The 14,697-nt window shown below is 40.9% G+C and overlaps 1 pseudogene; it reads left to right on the top strand.

Annotated features, from left to right (window-relative positions):
* The first annotated feature begins 12,736 nt into the window (after positions 1-12,736).
* On the top strand, positions 12,737-14,254 carry LOC136322329 (short/branched chain specific acyl-CoA dehydrogenase, mitochondrial pseudogene; annotated as a pseudogene).
* The last annotated feature ends 443 nt before the right edge of the window (positions 14,255-14,697 follow it).

The following is a 14,697-nucleotide window of genomic DNA, read 5'->3' as shown; positions in this document are numbered from 1 at the left end:
AGAAGCATCAATCATCAGTTTTTTGTTGGGGCACTTGAGTTGTTCATTGATTGCTTTCTCATATGTGCCTTGACCGCGGGCCTTCACCAGACCGAGTAACCCCTTGCTTGAGCCAGCAACCTTGGGTCCAAGCTGATGAGCTTTGCTCAAACCAGATGAGCCCATGCTCAAGCTGGTGACCTCGGGATCTTGAACCTGGGTCCTCCACATCCCAGTCTGACGCTCTATCCACTGTGCCACCGCCTAGTCAGGCAGCATCGGACTTTATTTTAAAATGTCTGTCCTAAGAAGGCTCCTGAAGGAGCAAAGTCTATCTTGAGGAAGTAAGGGGCAATAATTTCATAAAATTTTAGCTGAAGTACAGGAGGGGTCTGTGAGCCAAAATTCAGCTAGTTTGGGGAACAGCTGATCAGAAAAGCTTCTTGAAACAAGAGGGAATTGTTGCAGATTGGCATCCACTGTTTGGGCAATCTGGACTTATCAAAATGGATGAGAGGAAAAGCTAGGGGCTAGATCCTGTGCAAGAAGGGATGGGAGAAACAACTTTGGGCAATGTAGACATATGGGGGCCCCATGGAAAATTCTCAGGACTTCAGGGTCTCTTAACATTAACTGACCCCTTTAAACCTCAGTGTCTTCATCTGTAAAATGAGAATGATAATAATTTATAAGGTGATTCTGAGGACTGAATGCACTTAATTGTCCATAATTATTCAATAAACAATAGAAATTACTTTTTTTTTTTTTTTTAAAGAGACAGAGAGAGAGTCAGAGAGAGGGATAGACAGGGACAGACAGACAGGAATGGAGAGATGAGAAGCATCAATCATTAGTTTCTCATTGCGCATTGCAACACCTTAGTTGTTCATTGATTGCTTTCTCATATGTGACTTGACCGTGGGCCTTCAGCAGACCGAGTAACCCCTTGCTCGAGCCAGCAACCTTGGATCCAAGCTGGTGAGCTTTTTGCTCAAACCAGATGAGCCCATGCTCAAGCTGGCGACCTCGGAGTCTCGAACCTGGGTCCTCGTCATCCTAGTCCGACGCTCTATCCACTGCACCACCACCTGGTCAGGCAGCAATTACTATTTATTTGAGCCTCTCCCCACATCCATTTACCCCTACTCCATGTCCCTACTGTAATAGCTAAGGTCATGGATTCTGAAAGCCTAGCTGTGTCTGGGTTAAAAACCTAGCTCTACAATATATTATCTTTGTGACCCTGAACAAGTCATTTAGCCAGCCTATGCCTCAGTTACATCATTGGCAAAATAAGAAAAATCATAGTGCATACCTCCTAAGTTGTTGAGAAGAGTAAATGTGTTATTAAATATAAATCAGGTATATAATAGCATCTAACACATATCAAGTGCTTAATAAATGTTATGATTCTCTTCACTTACTTTGGCCTTCTGAAGGAAAGTGGAATGGAAATGAGGGTGAAGATATATTTGCTAGAAAGATTATAGCAGTGACATCTCCAGAATGTCTATAAAGGGCTTTGGGCTGACAATTGCTTGGAAGGAACACAGTGACAAGAGGTGGCTTGAAATGATATTAGCACCTCCAAAATTTTACTGAACTCCCCTACATACATCCTTTGATGTGGACAAATGACTTTTTCTCAAAGAACTAGCCCAACAGAAATCTCCATCACGCTGTACCACTTGCCACTTTTCTCACTCCAACCAAGTTACCATCCCTAAAGGCCAACAATTGTGTGCCTGGAAGAGAATGGTAAGGGCCTTTCTTGAGAATTTCTTGTCTTTGCATAGTAAGTTCACCAGATTCTACTTAGATTATATGTTATAGATCAGGGGTTGGGAACCTTTTTTGGCTGAGAGAGCCATGAACGCCACATATTTTAAAATGTAATTCCATGAGAGCCATACAATGACCCCTGTATGTTATGCATTATCCAATAAAAATTTGGTGTTGTCCCGGAGGACAGCTGTGATTGGCTCCAGCCACCTGCAACCATGAACATGAGCGGTAGAAAATGAATGGATTGTAATACATGAAAATGTTTTATATTTTTAAAGTTATTATTTTTTTTTATTAAAGATTTGTCTGCAAGCCAGATGCAGCCATCAAAAGAGCCACATCTGGCTTGCAAGCCATAGGTTCCCGATCCATTATAGATCAATAAATATAACTCAACTTACTAAAGACGATTTTATTTACACTTTACATAAGTTTGAGAAAATGTCAACTATTTATAATAAAGGGTGAAAGCTCCAAAGGGCATCTTGGTGAGGGACAGAGGGTGCAAAGAGACTATGGAGGAAGGGAACCTCACAAGCCATACTTGGGTCTTATCCACTCAGTTTGGGACATGAATGGTGATAACATGGTTGTTTGAAGGTGACTTATTTGGTACAAATTACTCAAAGATTCTACTTTAGTTCACTGAGAAAAGGAAATCTTCCTTTTTCAGCTTTTTAAAAATAAAGGTGAGCCCTAGCTGGATGGCTCGGTTGGTTAGAGCACCGTTCCAAAGTGCAGAGGTTGTCAGTTTGATCCCGACAGGGCACATACAGGAACAGATCGAAGTTCCTGTCTCTGTCTCTGTCTGTCTGTCTCTCTCTCTCCTCCCTTCTTTCCCTAAAATCAATAAAATAAACATTTTTTAAATTAAAAGAAAAGAAAGGTGATTTCTTCATATTTCCAAGTATTAATGGCAAGTTCAATAGCTTTTCTTTAGCCCTAAAACTAAAATAGTGATTAACTCCCATCTACTGTTTCTTTTCCAGCATTCACAAATTTTTCATCATTTTTGAGCTGTAACTGCTCAAACTCTGTCTAGCGCCAAAGGCTCTCATGATACTAACATTTTCTATTGTGTCAATGTCCTGCACATGCTTACGCTCTCTTTACAATGGAGAAGGTTCTTTGTAGAGCTATGTGCTTCTAACAATCAAGCTATGAAAAGGCTGGTCATTTTTTCCCCATGTTCAAGGAAACCAGCCTCTTCTGATTGGCTTCATGGCAATTCTAAAAGTTAAAAACTCACATCAGCAGTAGTCAACCTGGTCCCTACCGCCCACTAGTGAGCGTTCCAGCTTTTATGGTGGGTGGTAGCGGAGCAACCACAGTATAAATAAAAAGGTAGATTTAACTATAGTAAGTTGTTTTATAAAGATTTATTCTGCCAAACTTAGTGAAAATCCAACATAAAGTACTTGGTAAGTAATTATTATTATATGCTTTAACTTGCTGTAACTCTGCTTTAAAATTTTTATAAAGTAAAGTTACTTCCCTACTTTATAAATTACCATTACTGTGGAACTGGTGGGCGGTTAGAAAATTTTACTACTAACAAAGATACAAAAGTGGGCAGTAGGTATAAAAAGGTTGACTACCCCTGACTCAAATCATTAAAAAAAAGATATTGCATGTTTCACTCCATGGAACAAATGTCATATAGAAATATAACAATTTTTCAAAGACAAATCACCCTTTCTGAATTTAAGGTTTATATTTTTGGCATCAGACTAGATGGCCCTTCCTCATCCCAGGTCATGCAAAAATTCGATTATTTTTTTATTATTTTATTACAAGTGTTTCAACATTTAAAAGTGCTCCTCTATATTTTCTGTATTTTAAATGAATAACTTTCACTTTTATAGTAAGAAAAAAATGATGAAATAAGAAAATTACAGCCTTACAGGTGGTGGTGCAGTGGATAGTGTTGGATTAGGATGCAGAGGACCCAAGTTTGAAACCCCGAGGTCAGCGGCTTTAGAGCTTGCTCACCAACTTGCGTGCTGGCTTGAGCATGGGATCATAGACATAACCCCATGGTCTCTGACTTGAGTCCAAAGGTCACTGGCTTGAGCAAGAGGTCACTCACTCTGCTGTAACTCCTCCTCCCCATCAAGACACATATGAGAAAGCAATCAGTGAACAACTAAGGTGCCACAACAAATAATTGATGCTTCCCATCTCTCCCTTCCTGTCTGTCTGTCCCTATCTGTCCCTCTCTCTGTCTCTCTGTCTCTGTCACACACAAAAAGAAAAGAAAAATACATAGACATGGGGATTTATATAGTGTCACATAAATGATGTGGTAGACAGAAAGGACAGAAGGAGTTCACAGAGAAAAATAGATAAAAACTAAGGTGGGTAAAGAATGTTTCACGAAGGAGGCAGGGTAGAAATTGGCCTTGAAGAAGAGGACAGGAAATGGGGAGCAGAAGGATCAGCAGAAGGAGAAATGGGACAAAAATTGTGAGGTTTAATGTTAAGATAGAAATAAGTCAACTTGTGTAGAATGTACTATTGATGCAAAGGAGAAAACTTTGTGCATGTAGGGTCTACATTGTAAAGAGCTTGGAATTAAGATTGAAGGAATTTTATACTGAGAGACAAATGCAAGAACAGACTAGAGTTTTAACTTGCATTTGCAAAGGATACAAGTTAGTATGAAACTGGCTCACCTACTCAAGAAAATAAGATATATTTGAGTAGAAAGTTACAAGGTCAGGAGATAAACTCAGATTGTTCTATGGTGGTAGACAATTCTGATTGGATAACTTTTGGGTCCATTTTGATAGAAAGAAAAACAAGATATTTCTGTCTTTTGAGTAAAAAATAACTACGTCTTATTTTGTAATTCAAGGCTTTTAGAATATTCCTGTTTTCTTAGGCTTATCTTAGCGTGCAAGGCTTTTAGGCATGTCAGCATTTTTTCCAGGCCATGGTGCAGGATGGACTCGATCAGTCATTATCATGGACAGGGTTAGACAAAATAATAGGGTGTTTTTCTCATGTTGTATAGACTAGAGTATAAACCTTCAAATGTTTACAGACTACAGCTGGGTCACCATGTGGAGCTTGGCTTAATTTTAAATATATTATTATTTTTTAAAAAACATAGTTATTCACTTTAGCAATTAGCCTTTTTCGAGTTATAGTCAAGATCTAAAGCCTATCTGAGCTTTGCCAAGAACGTAAAGATTCAAGGTAAGAAGGAATGATAACAGTATCAACAATAAAAATTTTATGTTTATAGTACTTTAAAGTTTAAAAGTGACTCCCACCCATATTCAATATAAGCCTCATTCAACCTGTAAGAAAACACCAGTATGTAATAATGGCAGCATTTTTTAAATCTCTGTTTTGTGAAGAAAACATTGAGACTCAGAGAGGTAAAGTCTCTTCCTCAATATATAACACAGCTATGATGTAGTAAAAGCAGGTTCAAATCAAAGTCTGTTACTTCCCAGTACTATAATATTTCCTGTAAAGTTTGAATTAGAAACCATGTAAGCCACAGCTTGCCTACAGGGTTAGACCTTTCTCTGTACTGACAGCAGGGCCTGTTAATCTTGCTACCTCTGCCTAAACCCATGACCTGGTCAAGCTCCAGGCTGTCACCGTGGTCCAGCCCATTCCCACTTAGTGAAATCCAAAATATAACAAGAATAGAAAATGATTTAAAACTCTTTAGTTTAAAAAACACCCACTTTCTTTAAGACGTATTTTGATATTTTATTTATTTATTTATTATTTGTTTTAGAGAGGTGGGGAGACAGAGAGAAAGAAAGAGAGATGGGGGAGGAGCAGGAAGCATCAGTTCCTATATGTGCCTTGACGGATAGGGACAGGCAGACAGGAACAGAGAGAGATGAGAAGCATCAATCATTAGTTTTTTGTTGCAACACCGTAATTGTTCATTGATTGCTTTCTCATATGTGCCTTGACCATGGGGCTGCAGCAGACTGAGTAACCTCTTGCTCAAGCCAGTGACCTTGGGTCCAAGCTGGTGAGCTTTTGCTCAAACCAGATGAGCCCGTGCTCAAGCTGGCGACTTCAGGGTCTCGAACCTGGGTCCTCCACGTCCCAGTCCGATGCTCTATCCACTGCGCCACTACCTGGTCAGGCATATTTTGATATTTTAAACTTTGTGCAGTGGTTTGCACATAAGTCCTTTCTATAATGAAAATACAAGGTTTGAGATAAATAATAGAAATGACTGAAAATTTTACACATTTATTGCTGTGGTAAGCCACATTCACCAGCACAATAATTTCTTATGTATGAATCTCATCCTTAAGGGGAGCACAACTCCCTTGGATAACCTGAAGCAGAACTTCGAGAATCAGCTCAGTTCCACCTGGTTTTAACCTTGAAATGAGTTTTCCCTTCATACTTCTTTTATATGATCCCCATTTGGCAGTTACACTCACTGGCTGGGAAGAATTTCTCCTTGTTCTGTGATCACGGGCATTCATTTGTCTTAACTGAGACTCTGTTCGTCATGCAAGTATGATTTTTACTTTGAACACAGTTTTAACTTGATACATTCTCAAACTGTTCTTCATGCATGCATGGGTTTTTTGTATGCATCATTTTTTTTTCTGCCTGGAAACTTAATCTCTCACTATTTGGGTATTTATTCATGCTTTTATGCTAACACCCATACTGCTTTGTCCAGTAAAGTCTTATTGCTGGATAACTTAGATATATTAGCAGATAGCTTACCTGTCACTCTGCTAATGACTTTAAGAGGTTAGCTTAAAGAACAAGAACTTGTAAAAATGGCCAGACATGATAGCTTCTCAGAAGAAGCCAAGGCCAACCTCCTGCCCAAAGCTAATCCTACCAGTGTTGTTTATCTAGTTCCGCTAACGGGCTCAGGCTCAGTAGATGAACAGGCCTTCACTTCTTTGCCTAGTACACTTTAAGTTACTTTAAGTCATCTTTAACCCTACCACAAAGACATGAATTACTTTGGCCTAATACACAATCTATATATCACTCTTTGAAATCAGCATTATAGCTATGACAATATCTCCCCTATTTCCCCAGCTTTTGTAAAATTAGCACATTCGGAATCAAGAAAGTAGAAATTTAGATTTCTTTACCACTCAACCTATTGATAGAGTTCAGGATATGCTACTCCAAAATATGGCACCTCGGCATATCAAATATTTGAAGCCAAAGGAGTGTGAGAAAACAGCAAAAACAGGAAGGTCACTCTGACCCTGCCCTTCTCCCTTGAAACCAATCATAAAACCCTCATGTGAGAAGTGCCCTCCCTACACCCAGAGACAAGCAGCATCTTTCCTCCAAAGGCAAAGGGACACCAAGAAAAAGTCCACACACTCAGACAGGTCTTGCTAAGTGTCCCCAGCTTACAATTACATCATATTCCTCAACCTAACGTATTTCTCTATTCTGTCCATTCTTCACCACACGTAGCATAAAACGCTCAGGTTTAACAGTTTCTTTGGGTCTTGCATCGCGTAAAACTTACATTAAATAACTCTGTATGCTTTTCTCCTGCTAGTCTGTCTCTGTCTATTTCTTTTTCTTTTTTTTTTTTTTTTTTTTGTCTGTCCATTTCATTTTTAGAGCCAAGGACCTTAAGAGGGCTGGGAAAACGTTCTTCTCTCCTCCCCTACACAATAATATTTGGGACTTTGCAGTTTAAAACAATAAACATTCATTACTTCATACCATTTCCAGGTGGTGGGGAGTCTGGGTGCAGCTTAGCTGAGTGTGTCTGGTTCACAGTATCTCATGCAGTGACAACCAAAATGTCAACAGGGCTGCAGTCACTGAAGGCTACTGAGCTGGAGGACCTACTTGCAGGCTCCTTCACACGGCTGGCAGAAGACGCCTCAGCTGTCCGCCACGTGTGCTACTCCAAGGGTTGCTTGTGAAATGCCAGTGGGCTTCCCGAGAGTGAATGATGGGGGCAGAGGGAGACTGGAAGCCACAGTATCTCTTATATCCTCATCTCAGAAGCAACATAGCAGCACTTCTGTCATATTCAACCGAACACACAGACCATCCTTGGTACAACATAGGAGGAGATGACACAGGTGTGTGAATACCAGGAGCACAGATCACGGGGGCTGTCTTGGAGTCTGGCCACCACATTTTCCTTCTTCTATTATCTTCTCCCATTTCCATCGATCAGCCTTTTGCTCCTCCACTTTGATTACTTCCTCTTTACTAGCTTTTCCCTATCCTGGTTCTAAATACTCTGAAACTATACCCAGAAGCTTCACTGTTACACCTTCCTGAGGAAAAATAAAAAAATAATACCCTTCCTAGACTAGAGGTTCTGCTCTAGTTATCACTCTGTCTCCAAGGCTGCGCTTCTGAAGAAGTCCATACACAACCTCCCCTTCCCCACTCCTTCTTTCTTTGGTCCACAGCAAGTTGACCTGCACCTCAGCCTCTCCGATGTAACTGTGATCCCCAGGTCACTGTGACATCGCAAAGACTTCTTAGTTAAAAATTCCAATGTACTTTTCAGTCCTTAATCTCTAGCATTTCATGAACCTTTTTTCCCTTGGCTGCTGTGATACCATTCCTCCTTGCCTTTTGTTTTACCCCTTTCATGACTGTCAGCCTCCATTGCTGATTTTTTTTCCCCTTTTTTAGTGAGAGAGACAGAAAGAAAGACACATAGATAAGAGACAGAGGCAGGAAGGGAGAGAGATAAGCATCAACTCGTAGTTGTGGCACCTTAGTTGTTCATAATTACTTTCTCATATGTGCTTTGACTGGGGGGCTCCAGTTGAGCCAGCAACCCCTTGCTCAAGCCAGTGACCTTGGGCTCAAGCTGGAGTGACCATGGGGTCATGTCTATGATCCCCCACTCAAGTCAGTGACCCCACGCTCAAGCTGGTGAGTCCATTGGACTCAAGCTGGATAAGCCTACTCTCAAGCCAGAGACCTTGGGGTTTTGAACCTGGGTCCTCAGCATCCCAAGTCGATGCTCTATCCACTGTGCCACCGCCTGGTCAGGCTGCTGATCTTCTTTCTTTACTTTTCTATAAATATTGGTAGTCACCCCTTTTTTCTTATTATTCTAAAAACTCTTTCTTCTTACTATTCTAAAAACTCTTGCTGTATAACTTCATCTATACCAGTGGCTTTAGCTACCATCTGTGTGCTGCTAACTGCCAAATCTAAATTCCCAAATTAGTGCTTTTTTTTTTTTATTTCCACACTATAACCAACTCCTTAGTTAAGAGTGTGAAAGCCCCACCAGTTTTTCAATTGATAGATGTATTGGCTCAATTTGAGGGGATGAATCACTTCTGAGGACTTCTGATTGAAAGGGGAAACCTTAAAATAATAAAAAGTATTTTTAAGGGAATCTTATCTCCAAAGGGTTTTATCCATTTGGAACAACCCTTAGTGCAAAGGCATGATGGAGTATGGTCACAGCAAAGGTTTTCCTCCCTTACCAGAAGAAGCCACCAATATGTTTGCCAAGTCATTATTTATAGGTTTAGTTAAACAGAAAGAAGAGCAGAAGGCTCACCCTAAAATCGCTTTAGGCAGCAAATGACAAATGTAAGAGCTGTACCCAGCTTGCCTCATAATCAACCCCTAATTGCCACTTCCTTCAGATACTTCATGATGGCTGTCCCAAGACTTGCCACATTCTATCCTTTTAGACCAGTGATTTTCAACCTTTTTTGAGCTGCGGCATATTTTTTACATTTACAAAATCCTGGGGCACACCACCTACCAAAATGACACAAAATGATACTTTAACTGTTAGAATTTATTTACAGTTTAAATAAATTACAGTTATTTAAAAAAAGTTAAGTAAAAAAGGATAACCCCCTCATATATACAGTCCCATGTAACATCCCTCATGTATACAGTCCCACATAACATCCCCTTATAAATACAGTCCCATGTAACATCCCCTTATATATACAGTCCCATGTAACATCCCCTCATATACACAGTCCCATGTAACATCCCCTCATATACAGTCCCATGTAACATCCCCTCATGTACAGTCCCATGTAACCTCATATATACAGTCCCATGTAACCCCTCATGTATACAGTTCCATGTATCCCCTCATGTATACAGTCCCGCTAATGGATACTGGAGCTTTCATCAAGGTTGTGGGTTCAAATTAATTTGGCAAATACTCTCTCTATATAGAGACTGGACAAAATCAATTTTAGAAAATGTTGGGTACTTGTGTAACATCATAAATCCTCAGAGCATCTCTACTGTCAGATTGAGAAGTTTGCTTTCTAGGTAAGGATTCTGATAAATACTAGAGTTCTCCCTGAGGTTGTGGGTTCAAATCTCATGGTCAGCTGGGTGCAGGGGCCTTTGTTCTGTCTGTTTTGATGGTGTATATAGAGATTTGAGCTCTTTAAGAAGCTGACCCTTCAGGAGGCCATATACAATATAGATAACATTGTGATGCATTGTATATCACCCTCTGTGGGGACCTCTTTTAAAAAGAAAAAGGTCAAATATCTATATACTCCATCAGGATAGACATAACCAGCTGAGGCTGAGGCTTCATCTACTGGTGGCAACATTTACCTCCAGGCCTGACTAGAATTAGAAATCCGGACCATGGGGAGGAGTAGCAGCTTCAACTACTCGCCACGGCAGCCTGAGCGGGGACCTTCCTGGGTGTGGATGAGAAGTGGCCTACTATTGGTTCATCACTAGTGGTCGGGATGAATCCTAGAAGGTGATTGGTCAGTGAGTGTTCCCTGTGCTTCCACTCTTCCTGTCACTGATAGCTGGAGGGATTGTGAGGGGAATGTTTATGTTTGGATGGAGGCGGCTGGCGGCGGGCCGGATAAATAGCCTCCGCAGGCTGTATCCGGCACACTGGCCGTAGTTTGGAGACCCATGTTTCCCCGTGGCACACCTGACCATGTCTCATGGCACAGTGGTTGAAAAACACTGTTTGAGACAAAATTGCTCTAAGACCAACTTCTCACTGGAACACTCAGGGTTTCAGATCTAAACCTTTCTTGAACCACTGTTTTGAGACCAATTTCTAAGAGTTATGTCCCTCTGTGGGCTGTTAGTACAGACACTGGTGCCCATCATGCTACTCCTGCTGCCCCCACATTTCTACCATATAAATGTGTTGTGAGCAAGAGGTCGTCATGTTCAATAACATCGTAATGCCCAACCACGGGCCCCCAGGCAGCAGCCTGCTGTTTGTATACATGAGATCAGAAAGTTTTAACCTTTCCGTGTTGGTGTGTACCCTTCCTCAAGAGCAAAAGCAGATGTCAAGTCAACAGGTGTTTCCTCTCATTTAAGCCATAAACGTTATTTTTGCCAGTGATATCATTGGTATCAAGACTGAGCACTCAGAACTTCTTCACACGCTTGACTCTTCATATCCTCCATTCTAAGACTGATGAAATCACTCTCTACTCCCAGATCATCTAGTCAGAGATGCCCAGACATCAGTCCACAGTGTTACTGCTGCTCTAAGGTTTGAAACTGGTCAAGGACTACAAGAAGGAACTCATATTTCATCCATGGAAAAATAATATATATGTTTTGTTGTTGTTGTTTTTGTTTTGTATTTTTCTGAAGTTGGAAACGGGGAGGCAGTCAGACAGACTCCCGCATGCGCCTGACCAGGATCCACCTGGCACGCCCACCAGGCGCGTGCCCATCTGGGGCGTCACCCTGTTGCAACCAGAGCCATTCTAGCACCTGAGGCAGAGGCCACAGAGCCATCCTCAGCGCCTGGGCCAACTTTGCTCCAATGGAGTCTTGGCTGCAGGAGGGGAAGAGAGAGACAGAGAGGAAGGAGAGGGGGAGGGGTGGAAAAGCAGATGGGCGCTTCTCCTGTGTGCCCTGACCGGGAATCGAACCCAGGACTCCTGCATGCCAGGCCAACGCTCTACCACTGAGCCACCGGCCAGGGCCAATATATTTTTTTTAATGAGAAGAGGGGAGATAATGAGACAGACTCCTACATGTGCCCCAACCAGGATCCACCTAGCAACCCTATCTGGGGCCAATGCTTGAATCAACTGAGCTATTTTTAGTGCTTGAGGCTGACCCACTGGGACCACTGAGCTACCTCAGTGCCCGGGGTCAACCTCGAACCAATCAAGCCACTGGCTGGGGGAGGTGAAGAGGTAGAGAAGTGGGAGAGGGTGTGGGAGAGAAGTAGATAGTCACTTCTCTTGTGTGCCCTCACTGGAAATCGTATCCAGGACACCCATACACTGGGCCAATGCTCTATCCACTGAGCCATCCATCCAGGGCCCAAGAAAAAATATCTAAACATTGAAAAACTTCAGTAGCTTATGGAAAATGGCAAAATAATATGAAATTTTAAACATACAGATAATTTGAAATGCATGTACTGAGAAAATGCCATCTCAAACTTAAGGCTTGTCCATTATTTATGGAACTTTAGATAGGCAGAGAAGGAGGAAGGAAGGGAGGTAAAGGGGAAGGAGGAAGGAAGGAAGGAAGGAGAAAGGGAAAAATAAAAAAATATATAAAGGGGATCTCCTTATGTTTAATAATAAAATAAATAATATATACTAAAGGTATAGGGCTTGGTTGTGAGATACATTTAAACCAGCTTTTCAAGTTAGCCAATGTTCCTACCTCTCACAGTGCTACATACTGCTCATTATTGATATTCCATAAACTTATGGCTGGCATTGTCTTATCATGATATGTTTGTGTTTTTGTTTTTTTGAGATTGCTTTGCAATAAAGACATAATTCAGATGCTTTACCACATATATTACTTGTAGCAATAAGTTATCTTCATGTTCTGATGATCAACTGGGAAGACGGCACGAAACATTCCAAATAGTGTCTCTGGAACCAGGAGTATTCTGATCTTGACAGTTGTTCAAACAAAAACTGGACGGTGCTGCCTTCCCAGCATACCAGAAGCAGATGGCAAGAAGACAGGCTGCCCGGGCACTCAGCCTGCGCCGCCGACGGACAGAATGGTTGTCCATATGCTGCGAGGCAGCATGCTGCTGAGCAGACTCTTCCTAACTCGCCTGTCTTCTTGAAAGATTCCTCGTCCTGTCCTAAAATCTTTCCAGTCAGAAGCTCTACCCAGTATAACAAATAATGGGCTACCCTGTGCCCCCAACCCCGACAAACACAGATGAGATGATGATAAAGAGCACTGTTAAAAATTCTGCCCAGGAACAAATTGTTCCTTTGGTTTCAACAATGGCTAAAAATTCAAAAATGAAGAAATCAATAATAATTGGATTATTTCAAAAAGGTTTGGTGGCTGTTGAAATGGACACAAAATAGGGAGGAACGGGAGCTTCACTTTTTCCCTCTGTTCTGGTGACAGAGGAATTAGCCAAAGTTGATGCATCTGTGGCTTTATTTTATGACATCCAGGACACAGTAATTAGTGGACTGATAGGAAAAGATAGAAACGGCCTGGCTTGTGCTGGTGCAGTGGTTAGAGCGCTGACCTGGAATGCTAAGGTTGTAGGTTTGAAGCCTGGGCTTGCCTGGTCAGGGCACATATGACAAGCAAGCAAATAACAACTAAAGTGAAGCAACTACACTTCTTGATCCCCGCCCCCTTCTACCTGTAAAATCAATAAACAAAGTTCTAAAAAACAAAACAAAAACATAGAAACTGAAAAACTAAAGGTTATGTTTTGACCAAGCTAGCTATAGAAATGACCAAGCTAGCTATAGAAAAAAGAGAATTTTTCTGCCTTTCAGAGGCTGGAGCAGGTAGAGAATCATTTGCTTTGAAGACCAGAGCTGATTTTAAAAAAAGAAAGAAAAGAAATTATTATGCCATCAGTGGGTCAAAGATGTGGCTTGGCAATGCCAAGTATACAGAGCTCTTCCTGATGATGGCAAATATAGGCCCTACCATTGGGTGTAAAGGAATTACCTTCTTCTTATTAGGTCGTAATACTAATATTGAAAGCAAGAAACAAACTGGGAATCAGAGCTTCTTTCACCTGCCTATTAACATTTGAAAATGTCCAGGTTCCAGAAGCCAATATCCTAAGATAAATTGAACATGGCTATAGGGAGCTTTTAATGAAGAGAGAGTAGAAATTGCTGCACAGATGCTGGGAAAGGGTATTTTCACTACACTATTACATATATTAAAAAAAGGATACAATCTGGCAAAAGAATATTTGATTTTCAGGGGTTCAGTCCAAAAACAAGTGGCAGGTCGCCACCCAGCTGGAAGCTGCAAGATTAGTAACATACAATGCTGCTAGGTTATTAGAAGCTGGAAAGCCATTCATAAAAGCATCATCAATGGTCAAATTCTATGTAGCAGAGATTACAAGACCAACGACTAGTAAGTATATCAAGTGGATGGGAGGAATAGAGTAGGTTATACTAAAGATTACCCTATGGAAAAGTACTTTTGAGATGCAAAGATTGGAACAATATATGCAGGCGTTTCAAATATCCAGCTGAACACTACTGCAAGGCACATTGATGCAGAATACCAGTCTCTATAGAGTGGGACTCGTCATGGGTGGCACTGATGTAAAATTTTAAACCACTGTGACTTTTGGGCAGAGTAAACACCAGAGCATTGAAGCATTTTATTTACATCCTCAGTCATGAATCTTGAAATAGGCTTTTTTTCTATTTTATCCTTCAGGTCTGCTTGACACAGAAAATCATTTTTTAAAATTGGAAAGAAATATATCCATGTTTTCTCAAAAACTGATTTTAAAATAAAGTTCTGTAGATATTATTCTAGCTTCAGTGTATACAGAAGGCTCACTCTATCAGCATCTGGAGTATTACTAACAGAAATGGTAATTTTATATTCCTATTAAATCTTTACTTTGTGGAATCAGTCAGAAGAACAGTTGTTATAGCATGCAATGCTATAGGGTAGATATTCAAATCTAAACTGCTAAACTGGTAGAAACTGCTCAAATTTTTAAAGAAA

The sequence above is a fragment of the Saccopteryx bilineata genome, chromosome 2, assembly GCF_036850765.1.
Source record: "Saccopteryx bilineata isolate mSacBil1 chromosome 2, mSacBil1_pri_phased_curated, whole genome shotgun sequence".
NCBI classification, from domain to species: domain Eukaryota; kingdom Metazoa; phylum Chordata; class Mammalia; order Chiroptera; family Emballonuridae; genus Saccopteryx; species Saccopteryx bilineata.
The sequence above is the reverse complement of the archived record's forward strand: the minus strand, read 5'-3'. Positions and strand labels throughout refer to the sequence as shown.